General features: G+C 34.4%; 1 pseudogene; it reads right to left on the bottom strand.

Moving 5' to 3' along the window:
- Positions 1-3961: 3961 nt before the first annotated feature.
- On the bottom strand, positions 3962-5723 carry LOC149193846 (putative purine permease 5 pseudogene; annotated as a pseudogene).
- Between the last annotated feature and the right edge of the window lie 6526 nt (positions 5724-12249).

The raw sequence follows: 12249 nt of genomic DNA, 5'->3' as shown, positions 1-12249 counted from the left end.
ATGAGGGTGAAATCCAATTCAAACTGTGAGGCTAGTGCCTCACCATCTGATCCTTTCGAGGATCCCTTCTTGGATTTCTTCTGTGGACAATTTGTAGCATAATGGCCCACCTCATGACAATGAAAGCATCGCACTTTCGATTTGTCAATCTTCTTCCCACCATGGGAAGAACTCGATTTGGAATGGGAAGCCTTCCCTTTCCCTTTCCTCACCTTACTCGCTAAGGCTAGATTTTCTTCATCATCATGCTTTCATGAAGAACCACCTCTGATGCTTCTCCTTATCTCCTCCTGCATCGGATCCGACCACAGTCGTTCCCAATCTGGCAGTTTCTCTCTTCCATTTACTGATTCTTGATAGCTATTCCAGCTCTTAGGAAGACTGAGGAGAGCAAGACTCACCATGTCATCATCGGTTGTCGTGATTCCTACACTTCCAAGCTCATCCCTGCAGGTGGTGAGCTTGTTTAGATATGTAGAGATCATGTCACCCTTTTCACACTTGATTTTCCAAAGCTTGTCTTTCACTACCAGCTTCCTCTGATCATTGTTTTTCTAATATAGATCCTTCAATGTTTTCCACATTGAAAACGGTGTCTCCTTCCCATGGAAACTCGAGACAATGTGGTCTCGAACTCCCTCCAGAAGGATCCTCCTTTTTCTAGCCACACATTTCTTCAATTCCACCAATTCTTAGGCATTAGCTACTGCTGGCTTGGGGACTTCTTAATCAATGAAGTCCTTCAAACTGTTTTCCTCTAATACTGCTTCCCTGCGATCCTTCCAAGCTATATAATTCGAGCTGCCATCCAAGGCATACTCGAGTCTCAAACCGTTGAACGCCATTGGTGAAATTTGAGATGTGATAAGAATTCGATTTCTATAATCAAGAACTTGAAACTTCGGAATTCTCCCTTCTTTGTATATTGTTCTCTGCTTTGATCAACTTGGCTCCGATACCATGTAGAAATTCTCACTATAGATTAAACTGATTATGCAATGTACTAAAGCAAAATACTTAATCTACTTCTACAATCAAACTTGCGGAAGCTTAATTGATTTTGAGCAAGATCAAATAGAACACATATAATAGAGAAGAAGAATCAATCACACATGAAACACAGAAGAATACTCTAGGGAAAGCCTCAGCTAAAAACCCCGCTATCTGTATTATCATACAAATGGAAATATCTCAGGATTACACAGGCTTTAGCTCTCACACAGCTATCCAGCTCTCAGTACAATCCCTCACTGTTGCTCATAGATAGAATAGACAACACATATGCCTTCTTTTAGTCCTCCAAGCCTCCTATTTCCTTGTGCAGTTTCTCCTGGGTCCTCCATCTGCCACCTATGTAATTCTCACCTCACACATTGCTGCTAACCTCTGTAGTAACTGCGCAATCCTGAAGGAATGAATTCCTTCTGCATGTAAGAGATATCCTCAAGGGAATATTCTTGCAACTGATAATACACTGTCCCATCCTCTAATCTCAACTAGGTCTCTGACTGAACTGACATGCATGAGTTATTTATGAGAGAATATTCAGTTATCTGAAGTACACTAGTTACATGCATGCATGCATGCATTAACTAACTGAACTCACGATCAGTTCCACAAATTGTTGGAACTAATCTAACTGGACTTAACTCGGTTAACTAAGCTAACTAATTACAACTCAAAGTACAACTCATCCTGATATCCTTAATTAAGGGATAACTTCCTCAATCAAAGGGATAATTGTTGCATGTCTTCACATAGACTTCATGTTTGATTTTCTCCAAATAATTAACTCAAGATGAATTAATTAATTATTTTTCAAACAGCCGCTAAGATCAAATTCGAATTTTAATTCTCAATTTTAGTTCAGGGACTAACTAAAATTGGAATGTATCCCGAAATGCTATTTATAGGAATCATATTTTTAGCATTTCTTGTTGCTATTTTCAACAAACTGGAACACCCCCAAAATATCCACAGAGTATAGTACTCAATCACACACTATAAAATAATATATCCTCGATATGTGTAACCATGATAAAACACACAACAAAAGTAGGTCACAATTCACAATGGAAAAAGATGATTTAAACAACTTACTATACACATTTAGTTAAATGTAGATGGGCAACTAAGTTTGGGACTTTGCTCACCTCCCAACCACAGACTAACTACAATCAAACTTCTTGTGTAATTATCTCCCCCGAGTCAGACTCTGGGATGTAAGGAGACTACTCCAAGGGACAAACCCGCGCTGCTAATTAATCTAGGTATTCTAATGACCAAAATATCCCTCTTTGTCAAGTACGCTTCCTTCCCTCAACATTGTTTTCACCCCTTCACTACCTCAAGATGGGTAAAGGTATTTATCTTCAATTCCCTTCCCTCCATCAATGCCTGACCAATATTTCAAAGCTCTCCCAACTCCTTGTCCACTTGTTATCCGAATTTTGTTTCCGGGTGCTTATTTCTTTCCATCCTAGTCCACATCCTCTGGACCAATTAACCTTCTTCCATCTGTCCCTTAGTTCCAAGTTTTTTTTTTAATATCTTCCTGCCAAATATTCTAGGGCAAATAGTTGAAGGCCACATATTCTCTAGATCCTTACCTACCATCTATCCCAAGGAGCATGTCCCCTTCAACCTTGGAATTAGTATCCATTGACTCAACCTATGTGCATATTTTTCTTTCAAAATATTTACAATATCTACTAAGGTGAAAAGTGGTTGAGGCTATCACATAATTAAATAAATCATCAATCTTAGGTATAGGATACTTGTTCTTAATGGTTACTTATTTTAACTTCCTATAGTCTATATGCAACCCAAGAGTGTCATCTTTCTTCCTCGCAAATAAATTTGATGCTCTCGAAGGAGATAAATTGGGTATGATATGCCATTTGTCCAACATTTCCTTCAACTAAATATTTAACTATATTAATTCAGGAGTACTCATCTCGTAGGGTATGTTGGACATTGGTACTACTCGTGGCATAATATCTATGAAAAAATATACATGTCATTTATGTGGCAGTCATGGTATTTCTTCTAGAAATACATGTTGAAATTCTTGCAAAAAATTTAAGTCTTCAAGCTTTGATTTTGTATTACCCACTGATTCCAACAAATGTATGGCATAAAAGTAACATCCTTTTCTGTAGATTTTTTTCACTTGCATTGTTGATACTTATCTTATAGTCACAGGTTTGGCTATGTCTTTGAGAGTTATGGGTTTCCCATTCTTATCCACACCTTCCAATGTCTTATGATAGAAATCTAACTTAACCCAACATGCCTCTAACCAATCCATGCCAATAAAACATCATATGATCCTAAAGGAAATATATTCAAAGTTACTTGGGTTTGATACCCATTCATAACAATTGGGCACACTTCCACCACTTCCATTATATTCCTCTTTGTGCTTGTATCTAGTTGAACTAGCCATGATTTCTTATGCTTACTTCTCTTCTACTTCAACCATAAATGCTTGATGATCTTCTTATTGATTATCTAATGCCACATGAATCCTAATTTGCAGGTGGGGAGTGAGGGTGATCATAATAAAATCCAGATGGGGCAACATCCCATATCCTCATTACCCTTTGTTACTTGTTAGCGACAATAGCCAGAGCTTGAGGAATGAAATCTATCAAAATAGAAACATCACAGACATGGATCAACTCATGCCGATACATAATTTTATGTTGTTCTTGCTAATGATATTTCTTGTTTTGGTTCATTCTCAGAGCATACAAACATCACGAAAGGACTTGAGAAGAAGTGAGGTAAAGTGGATAAAACGATCAACTTAGAACTTATCACAAACCCTTCAATACTACAAAAAAATATCTATATGGAAGGGAAAGGGAACTCTTGTAAAAAATTCAAATGGTAGGCTTCACATTGTACATGTTTCTTCAAAAAATTTCTTGTTAGTTAGTTGTTTCTCAGCTTTGGCTTATGTGGCAGTACCATAAATGTATGAACCAAACCCCCAAATCATAAGCAAGATAAAAAGAACTTTGAAGCCACCCATAGGGTCATGGAAACATATAACTGTTGCAATACTAGTCACAAGGACTTGTATTGCATTAAGCACTCTAGCCATCAGCGTCGATATCAGGTAAAGCATTGCTACACTTCCTAGTATTCCAAGCTGGAAAGTTAAAGCCCCCTACAAAAGTACCATATAGTACGAAAATACCCCATGTTTAAATGGAGGTGTCTCTAACTTCATAGCTATGAAATCCTTATTTATAATTACACCAATTATCGTAAACATTAGGGGATTTTTGAGGTCTAAAATGGGCCTCCTAAGAAAAATGTACAACCAAAATAAACTTTATAAGAACCAATAGGATTCAAGATGATGATGTCAACCATGGGGGATGATTCACCATTTTGGAGTAAAAAAGTAAAAATATTAAAAAATAATAAAATAATAAAACTACTTTTTCAACTCGTATTTTCAACTTATCTCCTTAAGGTTTTACTCAAATTTCGAGCAGGAGTACTCGTTGGATGCAAAATTTAATTCCTCATCCAAGGAGTACCCATGTTGCATACTTTTGATGGACCCTGCTACACGAAAAATGAGAAATACATGAAAAAACGTGATTGCAATCACGTTTTTCATGTATTTCTCATTTTTCGTGTAGCAGGGTCCATCAAAAGTATGCAACATGGGTACTCCTTGGATGATGAATCAAATTGTGCATTCAACGAATGTTTCTTCTTGTAGTTTGAGTAAACCCACAAGGAGATAAGTTGAAAATACGATTTGAAAAATAGTTTTTTCTTCTTCCCCTCTAAAATTTGATGATGTAATCTAATCTTATTTTATTACTTCCACTATTATTTTATAATTTCCTTAGGAGGCCCATTTTAGACCTCAAAAATCCCCTAATGAATGCAATCAAAAAGTGAAACCATAACATGTTATTCTATGACAACATGAAAAGATTCCCCCTCCTAATATCTTAATGAATAGAATCTCTGATAATGCAAAAATTAGGCCATGCAATCGAGAGCCTAAAATGTCTCATGTGAATCCAACAACATATTGGCAATGGCTTACACCAATTGGCTTATCAGAGTTAGAGTCTATGCCTATAATCACAACTATTGCATTTATAATCACTATTGAATTCAAAGTGGAAGCATTCAATTTATTTCCCACAATGAAATAAGAAAATATTGCAGTAAATGTGAGTGATGATGAACCAAGAAGAGAAGCAATTGATGTAGGAAAAAATGAATAAGCCCACACATACATTAGGTTTTCAATAGCACTAACAAGCCAAACACAACATATGGCATAACGAGTTTCCAACTAAGTGGTGTATGTGAAATTCCTTTCTAAAAATAAAATGGAAGTAGAAAAACAGTTGTTAGAGGCCAACCTGCTACTGCTATCCATAACAGTGGCCACCTAGTCTTTCCACCATCAACATAGTATAGGCGAGAAAGGACGTTATAAGCTAGAAAATAAAAAAGCATTGAAAAGTTGCTTAGGAAGAAGAGCGCCCAGTGAATAGGTGTTTTCCTTCAAAAAATTTCCCCAACCTGGAATAAGTCAAGCAAATTTATAAAACTCCAGAGAAAATTCTTGGTCCCTGATATATATACCTATTATATTGAGACGAGTCAAATGTTAAGCACCATTCAAAGTTATAATAATATTTCAAGAATATCTCTAGATTTACATTATCAGTGAACATACTTCTGAAATGGAAGTATCCATTAAAAAAATGTGTGCAATTTATGGGTGAAATTTGTTGTCATGGCTACTCTTTAGTTGTTGCATCTTAGCCCAAGGCTTGCTTTCACAAGTTCGTGTAATCATGTTCATGTGGACTAGAAGCATTCATTAAGTTCGTTTTGTTTTGTTTTGGGAGATAGTTACCTATGGAGGTGGTTGCTAATTCATTTTACTTATAGATTCTCATTGTTTGTAAGTGTCATACTTGAGAGAAAGTTATTCTACTCTTTTCTTATTTCAACTTCACTCTTTTTGTAACTTACCATCCTAGTCAAGGACATATAGAGAAAATAATCATATAATGAATCTCTCTAGGTATTAAATTTTCCTTTAGAGCATTTTATCTCCCAAGATCACCGAGTGAAAAGTTAAGTAGAAATAAAAGTAGCATGTTGGAGTTAATGCATGTTGGTGCTACCATAACTTTTTTCTTTTATTGATGTCTGGTTTCAATACGAAGCTCTTAATAGGTCATCAAGCTTATCATGGGAATGTTCCAGATTGAGCTTTCCTTAAGGTAGGTTGAGTTATGTGTTGTTTTAGGGTTATTTAATATCATTGATAGGTAGACCATGTTTATACCTCTTTCAGGTAGATGATTACATTCATATATAAATTTTAATCACTTGTGCAATTTCATTGAATAGATATGACGTTTTTAGGTACCCTATTCTATCTTAACTATTAGTTATTCCCAATTATTTACGCTTGAAAGATTTAATACAAAGTAGGTATTTGGCTGACCATTTTGAGAATATACATCTATGCAGGCCATTTAATCGAATTCTTGCAGAGACATGCATATATATTGTATCTCTCATTAAATTAATCTAATTAGGTTTTGCCTTATCTATGAATGCTTGAGAACTTCAAAAAATACTTGAAAAATGTTTCAAAGCAGTTTGAGAACATCGACTATTAGAATGAGTTGCCAGAGGATAAGCAATGGACAAGTTATAATAATATTTCAAGAATATCTCCAGATCTGCAAATTTCTGTAAGGACCGAGTTTGTTCAATGCTAAGAGAGGAAACAAATAGTCAGGCAAGATTTTTTCCAACAAGCTTTGTGGGTGGGGAGTGAGGGTGATCGTAATGAAATCCAGATGGGGCAACATCCCATATCCTCATTACCCCTTTTTACTTGTCAGCAACAATAGCCAGAGCTTGAGGAATCAAATCTATGAGATTTTAAACATCACAGACATGAATCAACTCATGCCCATACGAAAGTTTTTGTTGTTCCTGCTAATGATATCTTTTGTTCTTGTTCATTCTCAAAGCATACAAACATTAGGAAAGGACTTGAGAAGAAGCAAGGTAAAGTGGAGAAAGCGATCAATTTCGAAATTATCACAGACCCTTCAATACTACAAACAAACATCTATATGGAAGGGAAAGGAAATTATTGTAAAAAATTCAAATGGCAAGCTTCACACTATACATGTTTCTTCAAAAAAATTCATGTTAGTTAGTTGTTGCTCAAATTTGGCTTGTGGCAGTACCATAAATATATGAACCAAACCCTCAAATTGTAAGCAGGATAGAAAGAACTTTGAAGCCACCCATAGGGTCATTGAAACATACAATTGCTGCAATACTAGTCACAAGGACTCATACTACGTTAAGCACTCTATCCATCAACGTCGATGCCAGGTAAAACATTGCTACACTTCCTAGTATTCCAAGCTGGAAAGTTAAAGCCCCCTAGAAAAGTAACATATAGTATGAAACTACCCCATGTTTAAACGTGGGTGCCTCTAACTTCATAGCTATGAAATTCTTATTTATCATTATAATTACACCAATTGTCGTAAAAATGCAACCCTTTAAAAACTCTTTTGAAACTCTTCACATTTTAAATTTCATCAATTTAATTTATTTCGTTGATTAGAAATATTTTATAAGTTAAAACTTAATAATTTTTAAATGTAATTGGGGTCTCCATTCATGAGGCATGTGTAAACCTGTTGTAAATTTAAATTAATTTATTACCTATTATTAGTAAGTAATTTATGTTGCAAAGGAAACAAGTCCAAACTAGGCAACATCTAGATCACATAACATATCACATTTTTTTCATCTATTCTATTAATCCATATGCTATAGCATTACGACATTTCCTTTGTAGCATGTGGTGCAATTGCTAGTTAGGATGAATTTTAACCCTAGAAAAAGGGTGATGTTGCATCACCACATTTGGATCTCGATAATATTTCCTTGTATTTTGTATTCACGATATTTTATTTTTTTAATGTTGAAATTTTAACCCTGGAATGAAATGAAAAAAATGATATTGCATCACCAATTCACATTTTGAAATGCTTTTTCATGTGCAATTGCTAGTTATGATGAATTTTAACCCTAGAAAAAGGGTGATGTTGCATCACCACGTTTGGATCTCGATAATTTTTCCTTCTATTTTGTAATCACGATATTTTATTTTTTTAATGTTGAAATTTTAACCCTGGAATGAAATGAAAAAAATGATATTGCATCACCAATTCACATTTTGAAATGCTTTTTCATATTTTTCATAGAAAAATATGAATATTTAATATAAGAATTCTAGTTTTAATGTCACAACTCTCAATAACTTTATTATTTTACATTTAATTAATATTATCAAAAAAATTTAAATAACAAAATCTTAAACTCTATTAATAAATAAAATAACTTTCTTAAAACAATACAAATAAATTTTAAAATTCTAAATTTCATTAATAAAATTTTAATTAAAAAAAGCCAATCAATCAACCTACCTTGCATTATGCTAGAGATTCACCATCTTTCCCAAATATAATGGCATATGAAATCACAAAAAGTTAACCTTATGAAATTGATTTCTTAGATTCATCTATCTATCTAGCTCAAAACCCTCGATCCATTTATCTATTTATCTCAAAATCCTCGATCCATTTAAACCATAATCTTTGTGTCCTTGGCAAACATCAAAATATATAAGTTACTCGTTACTTTACTAGCATAGATCCATCTTAACTACGAATCTAACATGAATCGAGAGGGATCAAATTTCTTCACGTACTATCTTATTTTATAGTGCAAAAAAAATGTGTAATTTTTTATTGTTTAGCATAGCCAACATTTCTTTTCTATTTTGAGAATATTTTATTTTTATTTTAAGAGGGATGAACATACTTATACATCACCTTCACATTGGGTTGTAGAATGGGCCTCTTGGCTCAATTAACCATCAATTGCGTAGGTTTAATTTTATGTTGAACCTCATAAGCTCGAAAGTGCAATGCCTCATATTCTCCCTTCGCTGGTCATATATTTCAGTTCGAATCCAAGATTCCAAAGATTTAAGATGTCAAAAACATTAACATGAAACTATGATGGTTTATCCTTCTATCAAATGCTTTTTTGTTATCATATTAATTTTATTTTGAACTTTACAAATCATTAGTATTTGGCAGAAAATATAAAAGACTAAAGATAATCCAATGGTGAATTCCTTCACTTGGTTCCTTGTACATAAGAAAATATTGATAATTAAGAACCTTATGAAGAGAGACATCCATGACTCATTAAGATGTTTTCTCTACAAAAAGCAAGTGGAAAATATCTCTCATATTTTTTTGGAATATGAGTATACAAAAAAGGTATGGATGTAGGCAACATCTCCTCTCCACAACAAGGTCAAATAGCCCTCTTCTTTGCAAGAATTATTCTATTCTTGGGTGAAAAATTACAAAGATAATCTTATACATAAACCTCTTCTCAAAATGTATTGGGAAACCATTCCCAAATTTATATGCTGGAAAGTTTGGCTTGCTAAGAATAATGCAATCTTTAATAACAAGCTTACTCCTCCCCAAAGCACTACAATTAAAGCATTATCATTGTATCTTGGACTTGAAGGTCAAAAGCAGGATTGTAGCTCCCCTATGAAAGAGTTGGATTAGGTAGAGTATGTATGGTTTAGTAAATTAGTGGGTATGGATAACAACCCACATATTACTTGTTGGAATCAACAAACGATAGGAGAATGCTCAAAGCTTAGAATGATAAATGTATAATTAAGAGCCTAGAAGAATAATAAACAATGTTGGATTCTCTATTTTGATGGGGCATCCAAATGAAATCCAGGAGTGGTAGGAGGGGGAGGGGCTCTTTATGGCCCTGAGGATGACAAAGTGTTCAGGTACTCATGGGGACTTGTTCATATGACAAATAATTAACCAGAGATTCATGGTCTTTATTAGGTTCTTGTGATTGCCAAAGAAAAGTAGGTGAGAAAGGGTTCACCATCCTAGGAGACTTCCTCCTTATTTTGCAACATTTAGCAAAACCTCTGGAAAGTGCACAGAAAATGGTAAAAGACATTCCATAAAAAACATACTTTCATGTGTTATGAGATCATAACAAAGAAACAAACAAGCTCACTAATGATGGATGCAAATTGAAAGCAAAAGAATTGCACATCAATGGCTAAATTAAGCCATCAATTATCCCTTAATGGAGCCTCCTCAAGGCTCCAACAAGTTTATAGACATCAAGGACTTTATTATCAATCAATAGTTTTATGTTTTTTAAATGATGCATTCTGTTGGGGCAATTATGTAAGGTATACACGTTCATAAACCCTATTTTTGTTACTCAACAACATGCTCCTTAAAAAAGTTTAACATATCTCTTGAATAAGAAAAAATGATAGAAATTTTGAAAAAATTGTTATATAATTCTTTATGTATTTTAATATAATATTTTTTCTTCAAGATTGATAATAAAATTATTTTTATTTAAATTTTAAATTTACTTATTTTGAATAAGATTACTTTTGCATCAATTTTAAATTTATTAAATAACTTTTCATGAATATTTCTATTAATTTATTACACTTAAATCCAAAAAATCATTATAAACCCCATTATTTTAAAACCTAACCAACCAAATGTTAATATTAATTTCTTGATCCAAAATGGGTAAAATATATCAAACCGAATTCCTCTTTAATCCCCTTTATTTAATTTACTAAATATCTAACATAATCCACTTCCTAACCAAGTCACTAACACTAATTTCATGCTCTAAAGTTTTAAGCTTTAAACCTCTTCGCTTATCATACTTTATCAAACAAAATCCGTTTTGGACCTCCCAATTTTGGGACCCCTAAATTTTTCCCACTTAAGCTCTCTAACTAATTTCTTAAACCAAGAGATCAAACCTAAAACCTCTATATCTTCCCATATATGAAGCCTAATCTCTCCTTAAACCCCTGCAGTTATCTAAAAAAGCCAACCCCAATCCCTCTTCCTCGGCAGATGTCAATGTCAAGATTAGGGTCGATTCTTCTTTAGAGACAATGAGATGACACGAGAAAATATTCATTACTACGTTGTCGATTGTAAATAACCATCCACAGGGTACAACTAAAAGCAAAAGGAGTCTTAACACGATAAGGATATTGGATTTGCAAATAATTCATGGGCCCACCACCTAGTATGCTTTCTTTTCTAGATCAAGACTTTTGGAAAAAAAATGCATCCTTATCTTATCCCTAGGCAAGGGGGTGAGCGCGTTAACTCAGGCAAGTCACAATCAAGAGTTTAAATGATTCTAGGGTAAGCGGGTTTAACTCAGGCAAGTCATAATCAAGAGTTTAAGTGATTCTAGGAATAAGCGGGTTTAACTCAGGCAAGTCATAATCAAGAGTTTAAATGATTCTAGGAATAAGCGGGTTTAACTCAGGCAAGTCGTCAAGAGTTTAAATGATTCTAGGGATAACTCAGGCAAGTCATCCAGAGTTTAAATGATTCTGGGGATAAGCGCGTTAACTCAGGCAAGTCATAATCAAGAGTTAAATTGATTGCTCCATTACTTGGAGATGAATTTAACAAACAATAGCTGCTTACCAACTCTCCACAAACAGACAAAATCATGTGAGAGCCAAAGTCTCGATGGAAGTGGAATGATTCAAAGTCTCTGGAGTCGATGGGAAGACACCAATCAAAGTTGCACTGGATTCAAATTGCAACCAGCTGGCAAATTGATGGAAAGTGTAGTATGTAGGGCCCATCCATTAATCACGGATAATGGTGTCATTTCTTCATTATCTCACCATTTCTTTTTTTATTTTCAGTGAAAGCGAAATGTCTTGTACATATTTTCCTGGGTGGTATTTCTAAAACCACCATACTCTTTCTAACGAACAAGTTGTTTAACGAGGCCACAAAACGAAAACGTGGCATGTTTAGACTACGCAATTATTATTATATGGAATTGAAGCCTCGAAAATGGGATAACGTTTCTTGTATGGGCGCCACCGCCAAAAGTGGTGACCACTTTTCCTTTCAACGTCAAACGTCATTGTCACTGCTCATTATTTGAAAGGCTAACGGATTAAATACGCAACGGGTCCCACATGGTCTGCCAGTCTGGTAAAAACACAGCGCGTAAAAGTGACCATGGTTGGTAAATTTAATGCTATAAATCAAGGGCATCAGGTATACTCGGTTTGCC

This window comes from Pinus tabuliformis, chromosome 2_2 (genome assembly GCF_031772625.1).
Source record: "Pinus tabuliformis cultivar Carrire ecotype Pingquan chromosome 2_2, CPIR1, whole genome shotgun sequence".
Lineage (NCBI taxonomy): Eukaryota > Viridiplantae > Streptophyta > Pinopsida > Pinales > Pinaceae > Pinus > Pinus tabuliformis.
The sequence above is the reverse complement of the archived record's forward strand: the minus strand, read 5'-3'. Positions and strand labels throughout refer to the sequence as shown.